Here is a 21,143-nt window from a genome sequence, read left to right on the forward strand (position 1 = left end):
GTGAATAAAGTTATAGCTCTGTTTGTAATCTCAGTAACTATTTCGGCATCTTTTATTGGGTTCTCAGAGCAAATGGCTGTAGAACACACATCAACAAGCGTTTGGGGTAAAATTTGGGAACCTAACTTCTGTTTTTAATTGAAGTATATTGGATTTGTTTGTTTTTTTGTAATTAACAAAAAATAGGACCGTTTTAAAACAAGCACATGGAAACAACCTTCTTGTATGATAGCACTTTGTGCGTGGGTGTGATATCATCATTTTATGGTTTAGGGTGTGGAGAGAGGGATAAGATTTAAGCCTGGGCATATGAGCACAACAACAATATCATTTTGCATTCATACCAGTGGTGCAATAATATGGTACTTTCTGAGCAACATTAATCTCTGGTAGGTATTCAAAGCTTCCATTGGAAATACAATTTTTGGAGTCATTGCACTAAAGGATTAACAGTGTGTGTTGAATAAGATGCTAGAATCAAAGGAGGCAGGGATATACCAGGGGGCATCCTTTTATAGTTTTAAAAAAATAAAATAAAAAATAAAAATTCTACATGTGTAAAATGCCCACCTGTTCAACCATACAGACACCCTTGATAATTCTGTTACAGCTGGTTTGCACTCGGATTAGATGCTCTTTGCATTAGGTTGTAGATGTAGATATGGTTTCTGTAGTGATGGGACAGACTGCAGAGATCTATTGGCTGCTGGCTTTGTAAATTTCATTCAGTTTGGTCCAATAGCAGAAGGAGAGAGCCTGGTACAGCCTGGACCCCGCTCCCTCTTCAATCTCGCTTCTTCTTGCCGATCAGTCTCCCTCGCTCGCTTCCTGTCGCTGCTTCCCTGCATAGGCAATCAGAGCTCTCTTTCTCGCAGATCAAACTCCCCTTCTTGCACTGATTGTAATGAATTTGCCTCTTGAATGTAGGTCATTTACTACAGAAAGCGCCGGGTCCCTTCAACCCTAGTGTGGCTGCCGGGTTTGGTTGTTTGTTTGCTCGCCTTTCCCTCCCTTCTTCTGGGGGGCTGTTGCATTCCTTTGGACCAGCAAAATCGTGTTGGATTTCACAAGAGAAGGGGGAGAGAAGCTGGACGCCGGTAAACCCTGCTGCTGGGTGAGCCCCCCCGCCCCTCCCCACCACTGTCCCCTCGATTTCGAGCCTGGAAAGGATCCTCAAACAGCCGCAGCTCGTCTTCCTCCATAAAGGTAGGTAACATCGAGAGGTCTGTGCTTATCTATCTGTATTTCCCCGGCTCTCGGCTTGCAGCTGCTGCTCCAGAGAGGGACTGGATTGCGGCAGTCATCCCTGGGCTTTCCCCCCTCGCGCTTTTGGCTTTGCCAGCCTTTTTGATTAAAAAGCAAATACTTCTTTCCGGTTTTGCTCCCACCACAATAGACGATTTTCCATGCCATATAAAAATCTCCCCCCGCCCCAACACCCGCCCGCGCGCATCTCTGGACCGCTATTATGAAGTGATGGGGGCCACTTTGCTGCAGTCAGCTCTTTAGAAAGGCTCTCGGGCTCTGTGTGAGATGTTTACAAAGTAGCTCTGCCTTACAGACAAATAAACAGAAGAGTGTGGTGGAGGGAACAGGGGGGAAATATCTGCAGTACAGGGGGGGAGAGAGAGAGAGAGAGAGAGAGAGCATTGCTACAGTTTCCTACAAACCAGGAGATCAGAGATTGTGCAAGGAAGCAGCGCCTCATGGATTGGGTTTTTTTTGGGGGGGGGGTGAGGAGCATGTCAAAATAGACACACTGGGCTTTGATTTCCCTCCCTCCGCCTTTGCCCCAGGAAGGAATTGTTTGGGATTTGGGGCTCTCTTGAAGCATTAAGCAAGTCCTCCTTAATCAGCTGGAGGCTACAATGTGTGTGTGTGTGTGTGTGTGGATTTTTCTTTTAAATGCTTGGGATGGCGCACGTGATTGATTTACAAGCTCCCCTTTGGGGTGGGTTCCTCATTTTCTTTATAATGTGTTTGACGGACAAACACTCGTGGGAAAGGGTAAAGTCACACCTTCTCTGCAAAGGAGCAGGCAGGACTGCTGGGGGGAGCAATCAGGATTGCAGGAGCCTCAGTGTATGTATAGGGGTGGGTGGGGGGAATGCCTCCTTAGAAATCTCTGTGCCTTCCTGGATAGAGAAACTGCCACTTCAATTGCCGGGAATGGTTTATCAAAGCTGCCAACTCCTGACTTTCTAGCGGAAAGTTAAGAAACCCAGAACTGATTTTCTAGCCCACCCCTCTCCTTGCCTATATACCCAGCACCCAGGGGCTGCCTGTCCTCTTTTATTCCTCCCCCTCCTTCTCTGCACTGCAGCTGCCTTCATTTTCCTATAACACCCCCCCCCCTTCACTCTGCAGGGCTCTGTGATCTGTCCCTTCTGCAGCCACCCATGAAGCGGGTCATGGAGAGCTACGGACTAACTTGTTACCCTCCTTTATCTCCACATCCTTTGCCAAACTGCTGAGACCTCACCCTTTCCCCCTAAACTGTGGGACCTCTCTGATGTTCATGATTGCAGGAAAGGAAGAACTTGGTGGTGGTGGTGGGGTGAGCGAAATCCACCACCACCCCACTTCCTGCTGCAGACACTGGGAAGTCCCTGATGCAGACAGGTCTTTTCCACACACTGCCATTCTCTGGCACTAATGTACTGTACTCTTCAGCAGCAAGCTGCCCCTACCTCCTTGATGCCAAGGTTCTGCTTGCCAGGTTAATCGCTCTAGCTTCTCTCACAATTGTAGGGTGATTCTGAACATCCTCTGACCTTTCTCTCAATGCCCAACTTCTGAGCTTTTACTTGCAAACGGATTTGTCAGGCTAAGTTGCCTTTTTCTGTTGCTTCTTCCAGCCATTTGCCAGGTGATAAAAGCTGCCACTGCTGCAGCTATACAACCCCAAGGGTAGAGTAAGTTGAAGCAACCAACCAGAGGCAACCCCTTGCAGCAACAGATAGTGGCCCTGTTTGGTGGGCTTTGCCCAGGGCTAAACTTGACCCAGGTATATGACCTAACAGTTGATTAATATCTACCTCCATCTGTGAATATCTTCTAAGTGGAAAGCCTACACAAAAAGAAACTTGATTTCCCTTTCTTACCATCCTTCTCCCCAGCTGGTGTTCTGGTTACAGAATATTTACAGTTTGTGGTTTCCTGCTTTCTATTTTCTGGAAAGATCTTTGAGTACAGGAATCCCTTTTGGAAGTGGTTACATTTAGCAACTTGTTGTCAATTATCATCACCGTTCAGGTTTATGGCAGTTTCTTCATTATTTAGAAGAAGGAAAAAAATAAGGCTATGTTCACTTTTGCTACGGCTGACCTGAGTAAGGTTTTCATTTTGAACACTTATCATAAGACAATGTTTATCTTTCCTGGTGCTATGGTAATTTTCATAATAGATGTGGCGGGGGGGGGGGGGGACATTTTTTTTTTTTTGGTAGAAGAAGCAGGTGCTGTTCTTACGAGAAGATTCCACAAGGTGGTAGTGTGGACACTTCTTAATGATGTGTATTTTATTTATTTTTTTGTGGAGGTTTGGTCAATTGCTTGAATGGTTTTATTTCCATGTACTTCTCTCTGTATCTTAAAAGACCCATTGTATGTCTGCTTTGCAAATTACAAAAGCAGGATTGTTTTACAAATCATGGGATATTCAGTCAGGCCTAGTCTCCTATCCATTTACTGTATCTTGAGAAACAGCAGGGCTTATGAGATTTCAAAGTTTATAGATATATTAGACCAAGAATTTCAATAAGTGCAGGATTTGGCTGTATTTGAGATGAGATATAGCAGTGATTTCAAAGGATATGCAACAGAATGAAAAATGAAGCTTCAGCTCCCGTTTACATAAGATAAATCAAGTGTTCCGGATTAAACTGAAGCAGGTCCAGTGATTCAATAACCAGAGACAAAGACTGATGTAGCTATTGAATCCATTACACTGGCTGTCTTATATTTTGTTGCGAGTTCTTGCTTTATGGTGGAGGGGAGGGGGCTGCAGTCTTTTGTGATGTAAACCACCTTCCTGTTCTTCTGTAGATATGCAATGATATACAAATCAGAGAGGGGAGCGAGGAGAGAGGATACCTATGTAACCGTCACTAATGGAAGTGGGAAAGGAGATTCCTAAAAACAGACAGAATATTCTGGTCCTGAATGCTTAAGGTGAGGTGTATATGGCAGCATAGAGATGGCTGGGTTTGAAAGGAAAGGGCAAACGGGCAAAGTGATTGGCAGTAATGTCATATGGAAACCACCCGATTGCCTCATCATTTTCAGGAGCCAGAGTGCAATATGGATGGAGTTCACTGCATATCTGAGTCTCAGATTAATGGAAGGCCAGAAATATATTCCTTGTGCAAAATGAATTGAAATATTAAGAAACAAATTATTCCATGTTAGTAATGTAACAGAATAATGTGGTGTAGTCAAAGAAAATGGTTGATTGTATCATTAAGTTTTAATTCTCTGGAAGAAAATTTTATTTATTTATTCTATGCCTCTCTTAGTCTATAGATAGTTATTTCCCATGGCAGAGCTATAGTTGCCATGGAACTTCTATTCTGGTATAGGATTTTTGGTTAGAATTCTGAAAATCTCATAATAAAAGAGCTGCATATTATTGACAAAACAACAATTAGCAGAAGCATGAGTATTTGGGCAATATTACAGCGACAACATGAATAATCAACAGAGGTATATTATAACTTCCCTTTCTTTCATCATTATCTTGGGAGTGCATGTAACTTTAATTTAAGGTGTTTTTTGTATCATAATTGTATTAGATTTCATTTTTATCATGCTGCTTTTTGCCAGCCGATTCTCATTACCTCTATACTACTTCAGGGCCATACAAGGGAAGTTGCTTGTTCATACAGTTACCTTAAAATACATGTGCTGAATGTCAGAATATGACAATTACAGGTAATGATAATACAATGGTTAAAAATTATATAACAACAGGACAAATTAAATTAATTGCTTTTGTTATGATGCCTATAATTCTGTTGTCACCTTAACAGAATTAGCTTGTACCATTCTATTATGACTGGTTCAAATAAGAACTCTGCATACCCAGCTTTGCCTGATAAATGCTCACTTGAACTCATTCAGTAAATTGATTCCATGTTCTTTAACAGTCTGTCTGTCTCCAAAACAACAGTGACAAAGAGTTTGTCAAAAATGGCTGTCTTTCTATGCACATGCCAGGCTGAAGTTCATCAGCAGTTGCTGAGAGGAAACCGTGAGTCATGAGGAAATGCTGCTTGAATGCGGCCTCTAGATGAACATTGTCATTTACATAGTGTCCATATCTTGCATTAGGGCAGGAATATGTACACTGCTGGTTTTGATAGGTTTTCAGTACTGCTGCTGCTTGGCCTTTATAGGAGAGAGACTCTTGTTTGATGGGCTAAATAACTCACTGTGTGCAACTGATCCACAACATCTCTGTGCAAATATTCATAGAATATTCTGACATTCTGTCAAATTAAAGTCTGCAGTAAACAACAACTACAAAAAGAGTGAATCTCTTTTAGCAAGTTCATTGCTAATGCACTGAAGATCTATGTAGAGAGGAACGAAAGATAATAAAACTAGGGCAAAAACACAGAACTGGCATTAAATCATTCACATTAATAAGGGGGCTCTCACTTCATCCTACAGCAGTTATCTGTCACTTTGCAGCTCAGGTGCACACCAGCTATGTTTGTAGAGCATTTATGTTATGAATCATTCTCATCCCCACATTTGACAGGGTTATGCAGTCAGCACACTCACCTTTTAATGGGCTTGTTCCATTTGCTTTAGTCTCCTGATCTGAATGGTAAGAGAGAGAGAGAGAAACGTTGGTTGTCTGACTGGAATGAGATTTCATTGGCAGTATTCCTGGAAATAATAGATAGTGAAGGCCTATCACTATATCCAAGGGTAAGGAAGAAAAATAAGGGGGAGGAAAATGACAGCTGTGAAATATTGTGTGTGGAAGAGAGAGTTCATAATATAAAATGGAAGTTGTCTTTTGGAGACATTAGCAACCATAATCCTCAGCATACACAGACCTTTAGTTTCATTGTTGTTGTTGTTGTTGTTTTACCAATATTACTTCTTAAATTTCATTTTGTCCTCTCAAGAAGTCAGATTAAGCTAAGAATAAAGAATTTATCCAAGGCCACATGATGAGTTTCATGGTTGACTAGGGATTTGTGCTTTTCTGATCAAAACCCAACATTCTGTCCAATGAACCACATAATTGCTAGGGGAATAGTTAGGGAAATGGCTTAGCCTTCCCCCCAAACAAAACTGAGTCATTTGGGGAAATATCAAAAGTGAAGATAGGATGCTTGCTTCCTTCTGAAATCATGGCTGAGAGGGCTGTTTCCCGCTTCTAAAACGTGCGGTTTCCTGCTCCTAATTCATGCATCTCCTAATCAAGAAGGTTTTTTAAAAAAATTATTCCAAGACTCTAGGCCTAGATACTTTTTAGACCTAAAGACGGAGAGTCAAGAGCAGTGTATAAGAAATCATGGAAAGGGAAGAGAATGGTTTTCTTTGTTGATTTTGCTAGTACACCAAGGAAGTTCTGACCCCTGACCTTCAACCTCTCTATATTTTTTCTTGTCTGATCTACCTATGAAAATCTTAAACATGATATCTGAAAACCAGGAAGTCACACCATTAAAGTTTGAGTTTAATATCCATCCCATTTTTTTTAAGCTCTGAAGTTCAGATTCTAACTTTAAAAGTGATTCAGTAACCTGTTCCGACACTTTGATCTTGTTTTGGAACAGATTCATGCAGAAGAGTATTTTGCTTGCAGTGTAACTTTAACCAATGATAAAGTTGTCCTTTGAATGTATTTAAGCTTTTTATGAACAAAATAAATACTAAAAATGGTAAGAGGGGGAGCCTTGGAGGCTGTTCACATGCTTAGCCAAGAGTGGTTGGCTATGCATGTGAACTGCCAGGGGGCGAGCGCCTCCCAGCGCCGGTGGAGCAGAAAACCTGCTTCAGGAGGGTTTAGCCAGAGTTGAGGGTGTGAGGGCTCCCTTAACGCAGGCAAAGTGCTCATGTGTTGGCGTTATGTGGCACTGACACAAGAGCAGGCTCCAAGCCAGTGCTGGGGGATCCCCACAATGCACTGCACACTCATGCAGTATTATGGGATTTCTGTGGGCCAGGATGATGTGTCCCAGCCCCTGACCCAGCCTTTGCACTGCCTGTGGCCATGGAGGATCATCTGGGTGCGGGGTCTGTGTACCCAGCAGTGGAGGAGCATTTGTCTGTGGGAAGGTAAACTGCTTTCTTCCCATGCACCCTCTCGGCCCTTCTCACTGATCATGAGAATGGACCCTTAATCACACAAAGGCATTCAGCTTGCAACATTATGGAACCACTTCTTTTGAAATGGTTACCACTTTTTGTATTTAGATGTTCAGTTTAGTTCCAAAACAACAAAAATGGTTTTAGGTTTGGCTTTAGTTCCAGTTCACCGAGAAAGGCCTCTCTGAACTGGTTGTTGGCTATGGGTTGGTTCAGCTCCCTGATGTAAACATCCTCCTGTCTCCAGTTGTTCAGATAATATCCTTATATGTGTGACAAAGACAAACAAGAAAGCCCCACACAACATAATTCATGCTGCCAAGTTCTAGATAAATTGAAACATTATTCGACTCTTTTGTAAATGCTAATCTAGACAGCTCCTGCTTAGCTTGCTTGCAAATGAGCTAATTAAGAGAGAATTAAGAATCTTTGATACATTTAAGCAGCTAAATAGCTCATATATAAAGTATATTAGATTGGGTTGTTTAGTTCTAGTCAACAAGGGTACAGAATCCCCCTAAACATTGTGAGTTCTTCCCCCTCATTTTACTGAACTCTCACCCTGCCATACCTAACACAACCCATATCTCCAATCCACAAATGTATTTTTCTCTCCTCCCAAAGTGTATTTCCTTTCCCCCAGAAAATATTTAAGTGACGAGTTGCTGCTCAAGCTCTCCCTCTGTCTTCACCCCTGCAAGCTAATGTGAAATTCACTCCTGTGTCCCACCTTTTCCTAGATCTACCTGCTCCCCTTACTCTAAACAGGAATAGACATTGAAAGAATGACATAATTTTCCAGGTGCTATTTTTCATTCTTATTACAGTTACATGAGAAGCACATCCTCTTTTAAGCAACTTTGAAAGATACAAGAGCCTTTCATGATTTGTATAAGAACACAAGGAGGCTATTCTCATGACCACTTAAAAGCGCGCTAAGGGAGCCCAGCGTGCTTTCGAGAGGTTGTGAGAACCACCAGGCTTGCGGGCTCACCCAGTGAGTGCTTCACTAACCCTGTTTCTGTGATCATGAGTCTGTGCCACACCGACTCCCAAGGATACCCCCAACTGGGAGGCTAGAACAAGTCTCCCAACATCAGAGGTCTCCACAGCATGCCCCATGCACTCACACGGGTCATTCTGGGGCTTCCTGGGGCTGGACGGCCCCCAATCCCCACAACCCACATTCCCCACAACCAACCGGCTCCATGATAGACCCAGTGATCATGTGGGTGGCCGCCCAGGGCTAGCCCCCTGATTGTCTGTGTGGAGAGCAGGCTTGACCTGCTCTCCTTACAGAGCCCTATTAGGCTCCTCACACTAAACATGTGTAGCGCTTCCAGAGGAACCCTACTGGATCATGCCCAAGGTATATCTAGTCCAGCATTCTATGATTGATCAGATGTCTGTGAAGTCCAGAAGCAGGAGATTAATGCATGCCCCTTCTCCTGATTTGTTTTGTTTGTTTATTTTGTTTGTTTGTTTTTTACATTTCTATACTGCCCCATACAAAAAAGGTCCCTGGGCAGTTCACAATCCAAAAACCATTAAAACATTGTCACAATTAAAACAATTTAAAAATACAAATAAAAACTCTAAAACCTGAAACTTTAAAACTATCAACTAAAAGCCTGGCTAAACAGGCATGTTTTTAGGTCCTTTTAAAAAACATTCAAAGAAGGGGAAACTCTGATTTCATTAGGAAGCATGCTCCAGAGTCCTGGGGCAACTCTAGAAAAGGCAGTGGCAACCAAGGTGGTGGCATCCGCAACCAGACCTCCTCAGATGATAGGTGGCCGAGGTTGATGAAGTAGAAGGCGCTCTCTTAAATACCTTGGCCCGCACTGTTTAGGACTTTATAGGTAATAACCAGCACTTCGTACTTCGCCCAGAAACTTGTTGGTAGCCAGTGTTGTTCTTTTAAAATGGGTGTAATATGATCTCTTCAGGCAACCCCAGAGACCAATTAGGTTCTGCATGCTGTACTAACTGCAATTTCTGAACTACATACAAAGGTGTATGCACTATGTAGAGCGCATTGTAGTAGTCAAATCTGGATGTTACTAGCATATGCACCACTGTTTTAAGGTACAGTAATTTATCTCCAGAAATGGATATTCCTGCTGAATCAGCCAAAGATGATAAAAAATGCTCCTGGCCACTCCCTCAACATGACAAATCAAGGAGATATTTGGGTCCAGAAGTACTCCCAGACTATGTACCTGCTCTTTCTGGGGGTGTGCAACCCTGTCCAAAACAGGCAGATCTAAACCACATCCTAAGTCTCGACTTCCCGCAATGTGTGGGATGTTGCTCTGTTGCAACTGATATTCAGACATGTCCTGTTTCTGAACCTGGAGGTAGCCTACAGCCATCAAGACTACTAGACATTGATTTGTCCTCCAATGAATTTGTCTAAGCTCGAGTTAAAGCCATCCACACCGTTTTATAATCACATCATCACATGGCAGATAATTCGATAGATTAGTTACATGCAGTGTGGAAAAAATACTCCCTTTTGTTGGTCCTAAACTGATTTCCTGGCAATCAGTTTCATGGAATGACTCTGGTTCTAATGTTATGAGAGAGGGAGAAAAATCTCTCTCCACACCATGCATAATTTTATAATTTCTCCCCTTATTCAAATTTTGTAATCAAATATTACCTCGTAAGGAAGGTGCTCTAGATCCCTGTTCATTGTGGTTGCCCTCTTCCATACCTTTCCCAGTTCTATAATATCCGTTTGACATAAGGCATTAGTTAAAATAACTGTATATAGTATTACAGTCAGGAACTGTATCTTGAAATATATTACATCCCAGATCATAGGTTGCCTCTCTCTTTGACTTACAGACATGAATAACCCAGTAAATGGTAGTCCTGTGTCATCAACCTCCTAGTTTTCTTTGAGACTATAAACAGACATGTAGATAAGGGCTATATAGTAGACATTACATACTTGAACTTCCAAAAAGCTTTTGACTAAGTTTCACACTATAGGCTCCTAGCGGACTTGGCAGCATTGTTCCCTCTAAGGTGTGCACACATGCATGCACTCACAGATTTTTTGATGTCTGCTGAGTTAATTTTAGATCCCTCTCAGGTTGAATCAGGAAGGTCTTACTATGAATATACGTGCACACACACTGCCTTGATACTGCCTCCCAGAACAAAATTCATTCCACACACAGATGAAAAAAAATTAGAGGGAACACTTTTTTGCAGTTATGAGAAAAGAGGATAGAGACTCTTGATAGAGACTGTAACCGATTAAAGGAAGCAGAGGTTAGGAATACATGGAGAGTTTTCATAAGAGAGAAATAATCGGGTTGCTCCCAAAGAAACTTGATTAGGGCTGGTGCTCTTTATTATTCAGAATAATAGGTATATATAGGCGAGAAAGACAATTTGGGGTGGATATCCAAAGCAGACTATAAACTCTCAAGAAGGTGATATCCAAAGTAGACTATAAACTGCAGAAAGATCTCTCCAAACTGGTGAATGGCCAACTAAATGGCGGATTGGGTTAAGTACAAAATGTTGCACAGTGAAATAAGGAAGCAATTGACGAAATTATGGAGCTATAAATACTTTATCAATTGGTCATGATAGCTTAATGGAGTCTTTTATTCTCAGAGGCGGTATACCTCTGAATCCCAGAGGCTGCAATGCTTGAATTATGGATGGAAAAATAGGGGGCCCTTAATAAAATACACGAGCACTGCCTCCTGACTCCCTCCAATTTTAGCTTCTGTCATAGCTTCTACAGCCTTCTCAAAACAGTAACTAAGGAGGCTATTAGAAAAGGCAAAGCCGCTCTCTGCTCCTCTCCAACAAATATCAGGGGTATAAAAAGGGAAAGTTTGGTTGCCATCATGCCTGCATATAGGCTTCACAGAGGCATCTAGTTCACCACAGTTCGAACAGCACTGTTGGAACAACAGACTGGTTTGCTATGGTAGGGTTTTTCTGTAGTCCACAGGATCAAGACCAAGACTGAGAGTAGGTGTGAGGAATGGTTTTCAAGGCTCTGTTCTGAGGACAAAGGTGAAAGTCTATTTCTGAGCCAACAGAGGGGATCATTCAGCTGAAGGTGGAATAAAAGTATTGTCAAGAGAGACAAGTTAGCATTGGTCATGAAAAATACACCAAAGGATGATTTGGGATGAGTGACAAGCAGGATGCCAGCAAAGCTGTGAATAAACCGAAGAGGCTGCAGGATCGTGAGGAGGAGTGACAGGGATGCAAACAAGCATGAAGTTCAGGCAATGAATCAGACAGAGCTTGAGAAACAGTTCAAGTAATGGTTTGTCCAGAGGAAGAACTACTGGCTGTCCTGTGAGGTCGTTAAAGACAATCAACTGGATCAGAGGTCGAATCATGTCACTGCATCAGAATACTTCCTTGACCAAAGGTATAGCTCTAGCAGGTGGTATAATCTCCAGCAGTCTGCTGGGCTTCCGAACAAATTCTGGGTGAAGCCTTGGTGAGGAAGCTAAAGACAGGAATATTTCCATTTTCTGCTGACCACATACTGGAGTGCTGTTATACTCATGTTTAATTGACTTACTCAGTCCTTAGTAGATAATGAGGTTATTCTCACAAGCAGCCTAACCCTGGCTAGGGCAGCCCAACCTAGGTTAGGCTGCTCCTGATCCCAGTGCTTCTGCCCAGCCTAATCCAACTTTGTAACCTGATGTTTAGCCAGGGTCAAGGGTGTGAGTGCACCCTTAATCCCGGCACCAGGATTGTATATGTGCTCGGGCTGTATTCAGCCCAAGTGCATACAGAGTTGGGTGCCTAGAGCACCTGACTCATGGAGGATTCCCCCATGCACCAAGCTCATTGTGTGGTGCATTGTGGAATACCTGGAGGCCGGGACTTGTTTTCCTGGCCTCCAGCGATCCACGCTTCTGGAAGCAGCATGATGGTGTGCTGAAGAGGAGGCTGCAGATCATCCTGGGGGGAAGGTAGGTCCATCATTGCCTTCCCCTCTGCCCACTCTCCCTGCCGCTGCCACAGTTTTGTGAATGACCTTAATGCCTTTCATATGGCACAATTATATGTCTACTCATTGCTGAGATAATAACTCTTGATAAACACCCTGCAAAATCAGACTGTGTATCAGAAGCTGAACTAGTTAAAGGACAGCCAAGCATCTTCTAACTATTTATCAATTTATCTAAAGTATTTATATTCTGCCTTTCCAGTATTATACTCCTCAGGATGGCTCACAACAGTACAACAACAAATATTTATATACTGCTTTTCAACACAGGGTTCCAAAGCAGTTTACATAGAGAAATACCAAATAAATAAGATGGATCCCTGTCCCCGAAGGGCTCACAATCTAAAAAGAAACATGATAGACAGCAGCAACAGTCACTGGAGGTACTGTACTGGGGGTGAATAGGGCCAGTTACTCTCCCCCGCTAAATAAAGAGAATTGCCATGTTAAAAAGCTGCCTCTTTGCCCAGTTAGCAAGGGAGCTAAAAATTATATAAAAGTAATATAGAAGTAATATAAAAATAATATAAAATTTTAAAAAGTGAAACAGTATAGAATAAAATCAGTTAAAATAGAACCAACTAAAAACCATCAAACTGTAATGAAAACCTTAAAAACCTCTCTAAATAAGTAAGTTTTAAGATAGTTTTTAAAAACCCTAAAGGAGGGAGTACAGTGAAGCTCTTCTGGGAGTGCATTCCAGAGCCAAGGGGCCACAACTGAGAAGGCCCTCTCTCTTGTCTCTGCCAACTGACAAACCACTTTCCCTTTGTTCCTATAACCACAGATAACAATACCGACAGAAACACATTTGCATTCTCTATAAAGGAAGTTTTAAGATCTGGGGTCATCTGTATACTTCCATGGTAATATGTTCAAATTTCAGCTCTTCTTTTAATATACTCAAATGAATATGACTTCACTTAAGTAATCTGTCAGGATTTCCTAGGATTTATCTTTCTCATATTATTTTGCCATTCTGCTACTTGATAGAGTTGCTGAAACTTTTAAGAGACCCAAGCTCTGAAAATTAATGGAACTCTTATTAGAAACACATTATAGAAAATATCATCACAATGAATGATTAAGGGAAGGGAAAAATGCATTATCACTCATTATGAAAATGGCTCTTAAAAAGGACCAATTTATCTGTGGTTGGAAAGAGGCTATTTTGTTGGCTTTCTGTAATATTGTAAGAGGGTCTTATTGGACTGTGTTGGAAGGAGTAAATGGAAAATAGACTTGTAATTAGACTATTGAAAATTTGAAAAATATAATGCTATATATTTCTGAGATTTTAAGTCTGTGATATGCATAAATGGCTTATCATATTTTACAGCAGCTCTGTGATTGTCTCCGGGTAGTGCTTTCACAAGAACTTTCCCTGAGTGAGGACTAATATGATCAGAAACAGGACATAGATTGGTGATAAAGCTGCATGCACATTTCCCCAAAATTAGTCCCTGGCATCTCCAGTTTAAAAGATCCCAGATAGCAGAGCTGTGAAAGATGTCTGTCTGAGACAGCTGATACTACTCAGTGTGGACAAAACCAGACTAGGTGAGTCAAAGTCCTAAGATAAAGTAGCTTCCAAAGTTGCATCTCTTTCAGTTTAGACAAAGACTTTGTAGCTAGTCAGTGGTATAACTCTTTAATTTTTCTTGTATTCTAAAAGTGTTGGATTATGTGTATTAATTAGCCTTAACATCTGCTCTACAAAAGACTTTTCAATACCTATTATTTCTTCCCCCATTGAAAAAAAATTCATGCGGCACTGACTTTAGCAACATCTCAGCGTCTTATAAGCTACTTGAGATAATGCAGCTTAAATTAAAACCTGATAATGGAATGGTTTTGCTACACTTTATTTATGTGATAGTAATGAATTCCACAGGCGTATCCATGTTCAGTCTGTTGTCCTGCTGTCACAAGTCAGCTATTAGCAATTTTATTGTGACAGAAGCTTTCATGTACTAGAGCTCATTTTGTCAGAAACAAGAAGAGTTATCTTCATTTGGCAGATATATGTATGTAGTAGTGCAACTTTAATATATGTTTCATCTTTTCTTCACAAAGTTTTAGATTTTTTTAAATGACAACTGAAATAGGTGGGGCATGTTTGCTTAATAAGGCTCCATTTTACTTAGCTAAAGTGTGTGATGTAAATCAGAGGCTGACAGTCAAACAAATGTTCTCTCTCTTTCTTCATGTGCCTTCTCCGATTGGGAGGTTGGTGGCCAGCAAAAGCCGTCACAGTCTCTAGAATAGTGGCTGATAGCTTCTGTGTCCATTTCTAGCCATTCTTTTAGGTCATCTATCCATCCCTTCCTCCTCGTTCCTCTTGATATTTTTCCTGCTAGCTTTTCTTCTAGCGTTAGTTATGGTAAACTAATATTGCATTTGCCAAAACAAACAACAACAACATCATATTGCACATGCTGGGGGGAGGGGAGATTCTTGCTGATTGCTGCTTTCCTCTGTGCCTCCCAAAAATAGGTCCTTGAGGGTCCTCTTTTTGGGATTCCCAGAGGCATAATCTCAGGAGGCATAGTGAGCTGTAGAGGGAAGGGGAATCAGTGAAAAGTGCCCTTTCCCCCATTTGTATCGAAAAGTGTGAAACACCTTTCGATATGTGCAGCATTCACTTGGATATGAGCAAGTAGTTTTTAGAAACAAAAATGTAATTATCTGTCCTTGAATCAGACTTGCACTTTTCTAAACTAAGATTTCCTATGCAGGGCCACAAATGATTGCTTGCAGAAAGGCTTCCATACATATATGGAGTGGAGAAAAACAATTCATGGTGCAGCCCATGAAGTTTTGGTTATAATATCTACCTCTTGCTGTTTGTCTCCTTCAGATGAAAGGAAAAGATGAAAGTTGCACTATCCCTTGGAGGGATGGATCAGTAGAACATGGTGTAAATTATACACAGCTGGACAGACAAGCTGTGGCACTGGAGGCTGTAAATTAGATAATTCAGCCTCCCTGCAGTAGGTCTGTTGCCGAAATTAGAAACGTTGGATGTGTCGACATTCATAGAGCAGGTGGGAAATCAGAACGAATAATGCCATTCTGAAGACCAGCAATGGTTTAATCACTAGTGCTCCTTTTATTCTTGCATGCAGGTAGACAAATGTGCATCGGTAAGCATAACAGAATTGTGGCAGGGTATTGATAAAAGGTCAGGTGGCAACAAATATGTTTTTGCTTCTTGTTGTTTTAGTCACCAGGTTCTAGACTTGTTATGCCTGAAACCTTTCTAGATTGTATAGCCTTTTTAATATCTTATCTAAAACATTTTTTTTTAGAAGTGCCAGCTTTGTGCCACACAAACTTGAGGTGTATGTTCAAGCAGTGTTTTCATACTAATAGTCTTATTTATTTTTATTTAACGTTTCATGAGTGGAAGTTAACTGGTTGAATTCCTTGAATGGTTAAGCTGTTTCTTCTGCATAGAGAAAATCTTTTGTATAATGATTGTGCTAAAAAGAAAAGAAGTGTATTTACTTTTATTAAAAAAACAAAACACGTTTGCACAATCATTTCATGTTCTGTGCATAGGACTTCTCATTAATAACCTTAGCAGTCATAAGAAGCTAGAGATAATTGCGGTTGCACCATATCCTCCACTATTTCACAGATGAAAATAAGGAGATGCCTAAGAATTTTTAGGGTGTGTGGCTAAGCAACCTGGCAGGTGTAGCATACAATTCTGACTTTAAACAACAACATTATTTGTTGATTGCCCCATAAAAATTGTTCTTTGGGCAGACTTTAAAAGCAGGAAATAAAGTGCACGCAGAGCATATTCCTCCAGATTACCAGAGCAGATGAGCCAAACCTGTACCTTTCAACATTGTGCAGGTGAAAATAGGGAAACATTTGTAACCAACTCTTATCTATCTATATATTTATTTCTCCTAGATGTACCCATCACTAATTTAATGTGTGGCAGCTCTCACGAGAGTTCATGAGCAGCTGCCAATTAATGATGGGGACGGTGGAGAAAATAGGGATGCCAGACACTGGGAGCAGGCTTTGGCAGGCCAGCCTGGCCAGTGGGAGCAGGCAGTGGGCCACCCTGCTGGTGGGAGCAGCAGGCAGTGGTGGCGTGCTACCCGGCCGCTGGGAGCAGGCAGTGGAGGCAGGCAGGCCCAGCCGCTGGGAATTGGCGGACGGGAGGAGGTGGCAAGCCGGCTTTCTAGCTGGCCTGCCAGCCAGAAAGTGCTGGGCGGGGGGGGGGGGGTGAGAAGAAGTGGGCCAACTGGCCCACCAGCCAGAAGCCACAGGTGGGGGCAGGGAGAAGCAGAGAGAAGTGGGCTGGGCAGGGGGGAGAAGCAGGCTGGCTGGCTTCTGCACCCGGCCCAGCATGTTCTACGCACGGCCCAGCTAATACTAAGAATTACTCCCCAAGGATCCCACCCACGATTAGACATTGCGGTGATCAAATTTCATTTGCTCTATCCTGTGCCCTGCATGGTACCTTAGGGTTGTTCATCTACTCATATGCAAGTGGACTAAAGAAAAACAATGTATCCACCTATCCACTTGGAATGTCTAGAGTTTCTGGGAGGAAGTTGAATGCTGAGGAATGACAACTCTAGGAAGGAATGAAAAAATATTGAACAAGGCATTCAAGAGGCAAAAATGGGACAGTGATTTACCAGGGTGAAATTTGAAATTTGAAATGGGACAGTGATTTACCCAGGGTGGTGCCTTTGGGAGTTATTCACACATGGCTTCATGCTGCCCGCCTCCATTTTCTTCCCCCCTCACCCACAGGCCTGTCCATTGGCACCACCATTTTCCTCTCCCCCTGCCGGCAGCTTGTTCCGGAACTCTCAAGAGAGCTGCCACGCATGGGATTAGCGATGGGTACGCCTTAGGGGGAATAGATAGATAGATAGATAGCAGACATTTTTTTAAAAAAATTAAAAACAATATAGAAGATGTATTGGCTGTTCACCCTTGGTATTAGTAGATAAAGAAACACAGTTTTTTGGCATGCTGTTTCCAGTAGACTAACTAGACTTCTGAATAAGACAACTGTAGGAATCCTGTCCAGATATTTCAGCTGTTGATGCCCCTCCCCACCTCCACGCTGTCCTGCATTGTTCTTTGTTTAAGATGTATTTGGTTTTAGGAATAGATTTCTTTCATGTGTTCATGAGCAGTATAAAATGTGAGATGGGTGCTTTCCAGATTAGCCCCTGCAAACAGGGTCATGTTGTACCTTGGAAGTGTGCTTCCACAGCAAAAATGTTGCTGTTTTTTCAGGTTGTTACTTTCTGAGAGACTGCTCCCCCTGCTGTTTACATTTCAAATGCGACTTGCCTGAACGGAGGCATTTTGCTGCTGTTGAGCAGCTAGACTGGAAAACGCCATGGTGGCCAAAACAAGAACAAAAAGGAGACTGACAAACACATGCTGAGTAAATTCTGAAGATATTTGCTTTTATTTATGAAAAGCCGAACATATCAAAACAGGGCAAAGTCTGACAATCTGCAATAAGAAACAAAAAAATAAGAAAGAAATGAGATAAATAAAATGTAGTTTTGCTTTCTTCATATACAAATGAAAGTTTCCTACAGTAACAACCACAGTGGTCTGCACTTGGAAATCCTTATGCAGAAATGCCTCTCTTTTTCTTCTATAGATTCTAAAGCAAATACAGAGAGGAAATAATAGTTTTCAAAATGTCTTCTTTACAAATAGACAATATTTCTATGAGCTGAAGCCACAATGTAGGGTGAAATTGCCTATCCCTTACATAATAGCAGTGGATAGCAGGGGATAAAATGGCCTCATTTCTTATGGATGGTAATTGGACATGTTATTTCCACCTCCTATTTAGTCTTGTAGAATGGTAGGATTCCCGTCTAGATTTGAAGTCACAAATGAGTCCTAAAATGGCAGAAATACGTCATGCAATGCTTTAAAAGAATTTAATCCTAACCTAATGCATCCTTAGGCTAAGCATGCTGTAGAGGAAGAGTACCAGCACTATCAGAGATTCCTTGTTACAGAGTCAACTGTTAAGGAAGGTTATGAATTTCTCTCAATCAGAATTTATCTTCAGATTCTGGGGTTCTGAATTAACTGATCTCATTTGTGAAAGAGCACCCGAATCTTGGGATTTTTTCCTTTCAACGTTTATACAGAAAAATGAAAAACAAAAACAATGCACACCAGTAATTAAAGCTTCCATTACAGTTGTGTCTGGGGCGGGGGCAGAACTGACACTAATTAAGATATCTTTTCAAGGGGCAATGTTGGACCAGTTCATCACAAATCCCACAGCTGAGATGAACAGTAAGCAGTAGAATGGGCAGGATCTGCAAGTCGACGGCTTTTAATCAACATTTGAAATAAACTTTTTTGAATGGGGCTTACTTGTGAGTAAACTTTATAGAAGAACTTGGTGTATGGAAAAGGAGATTACTTGATAATATAGTGCTATATTAAGTGCTGTGTGGAACTTCCACTCCCATCTTGTTATGGACAAACAATGTTTTGGAACCCCAGGGCTTGAGTGTGGAATCAATTACTATGTATAATAATAACTGGAAAACAGCTAATAGCATATTGTCCATCTTTGACCATATGGTTCCAGCATGCCCAATCCATTGTGGGTTAGGACACATGTTATACAAACTTTGGTTAACCAGTTTTCTCTTAACTATTTGGCCTTATTTTCTATTTTACCATGTGTCTACTGGAAAAGCACCCTTGTTTATAAATTGGGTGGGGGAGCAATTGTAATATATGTTTCAGCAAGAGCGTGATCTCCAGCTATTGCCTTGATTCCTAAATGAGCCAATGACTGAGGCACCATAAAGTCAACTGTTCCCATCTACTGAGTGGAACCCATAATGCTAAAAGCTTGTGAGCAATTTAAGATGCTCTTCAATCGATGGAGGAAAAGGATTTGTGGATCATTATCTGTTATCCCAACCACTTACTTCTGCTTGCAGCAGAAATTTATCTATGATTGTTTTGCTCTTGGGGCAGAATACTTATAAACATATCTACAGGAGGTTTTAATTTTATCTGCATCCTATGCTGTATTGAGAAATGTAAGTTTAAAAGTGGATGAATCATCATGACTTCTCAAAGCAGTGCTCTGTGCATTTTATTCCATACTCAAGGGGAAAGGATTACATATAATTTAATATATCTTAGAAAATTTCATAAATAATAATTATTGAATATGTCACACTGATCAAAATTGTTTGGATTTTAGAAAATATTTGTTACGTGTTATGTTTTTATATTTTAGAAAATGTCTGCTATGTTGCATGTTTTTACCAGGGTTACTGCATTCTTGTTCTCAGCAATGAAAGATAAAAAATTACATTCAGGAAGTCTGTACATTCAATTTTGGGGAATATTGCAAATATAATCTCCCCTGTCACAAAAATATTGGTCAGCTACTACTGGTTGTCATTAAATTAGTATCATTTTCTACTTGTAGCATAACTTAAGAACATAAGAACATAAGAACAGCCCTGCTGGATCAGGCCCAAGGCCCATCTAGTTCAGCATCCTGTTTCGCACAGTGGCTCACCAGATGCTGCTGGAAGCCACAGGCAGGAGTTGAGGGAATGCCTTTTCTCCTGCTGTTACTCCTCTGCAACTGGTACACAGAGGCATCCTGCCTTTGAGGCTGGAGGTGGCCTTTGGCCCTCCATCTAGTAGCCGATGATAGACCTCTCCTCCATGAAGTTATCTAAACCTCTCTTAAGACCATCCAGGTTGTTAGCTGTCACCACATCTCATGGAAGATAATTCCACACGTTGATTATTTGTTGTGTGAAATACTACTTCGGTTTGTTGGTCCTAGATTTCCTGGCAATCAAGTCCATGGGATGACCCCTGGTTCAAGTGGAACTTCTTGGAATGAAGCTAGTAGCTTAGAAAGCCAATTGTCTTGAAGTCAGGATTGGCTCCAGCTTCCACAGGGACCTGGAGGGAGGCCTTGAAATGGATCTACATGGCACACACTTGGGTCTGGCATGGAAAATTTAAAATGGTGTTATTGCTGAAACTGTTGCTGCTATTGCCCATCTTCATCATCTAGTTACCCAGTGCCTATTGGGAAGGGTTAGCAGGCACTGGTGGGCCAGAGTAGAAGTGGCAGACGTTCCAGTGAGAGTCTGGGTGGGCAATGGCTGTGGGTCCTTGGGCTTGTGCCCAACCTGCCCATCTTCTGATGCCACTCCTGCATGAAGCAGACCGCTATTGGAGTTCTTTAGCATTGAGGTTTTATAGAGGCAATGAATGGCATCTGATTCTATGGGAGGCACCTGGGCTTAGTGTCTAAACAAGCTTAGAGACATCATACAAACCCTTTTTACATGAAAAATCACATAGATAGACAGACAGACAGACAGACAGACAGACAGATAGATAGATAGATAGATAGATAGATAGATAGATAGATAGATATGACAGTGCCACCATGGTGTTGTATATGATGTAGGGAGTTGAGAGATCAAATCCTCATTCAGCCATGAAGCTCAATGGGTGATTTTGGGCCAAGCCTAACCTACCCCACAGGTTTTTTGTGAGGACAGAAATAACCATGTGTGCATTTCTGTCCGCCTTGAAGGATGTATGGGATATAAAAATAAATAAATATGGGTCTTGCTAATATATGGTAATGGGTGGGTTTCTTCTCTCAGTTCTATTGAACTTACTTGGAAACAATCTCTTCCCTAAAAATTGGGGTGTGGGGGGAGAGATGGGACCTGGATCATATATGGAAGTTCTGTAAACATAAGCCAGCTCCCTCATCTGTAAGT

At 41.6% G+C, this 21,143-nt stretch overlaps 1 protein-coding gene across 5 annotated transcripts in view; it reads left to right on the forward strand.

Annotated features, from left to right (window-relative positions):
- Positions 1 to 664: 664 nt before the first annotated feature.
- NLGN4X (neuroligin 4 X-linked) overlaps positions 665 to 21,143 on the forward strand; it is a 318,752-nt gene continuing 298,273 nt past the window's right edge. For 3 of the 5 annotated variants that reach the window (XM_053306970.1, XM_053306974.1, XM_053306972.1), the window contains exon 1: positions 665 to 1,206. The gene's annotated coding sequence lies outside the window, so the exon portion shown is untranslated. Of the gene's footprint in view, positions 1,207 to 4,067; positions 4,173 to 21,143 lie in introns of those variants that run through there. The other 2 variants (XM_053306973.1, XM_053306971.1) reach the window with 2 other exon arrangements.

Source organism: Hemicordylus capensis, chromosome 3, assembly GCF_027244095.1.
Source record: "Hemicordylus capensis ecotype Gifberg chromosome 3, rHemCap1.1.pri, whole genome shotgun sequence".
In the NCBI taxonomy this organism is placed as follows: Eukaryota; Metazoa; Chordata; class Lepidosauria; order Squamata; family Cordylidae; genus Hemicordylus; species Hemicordylus capensis.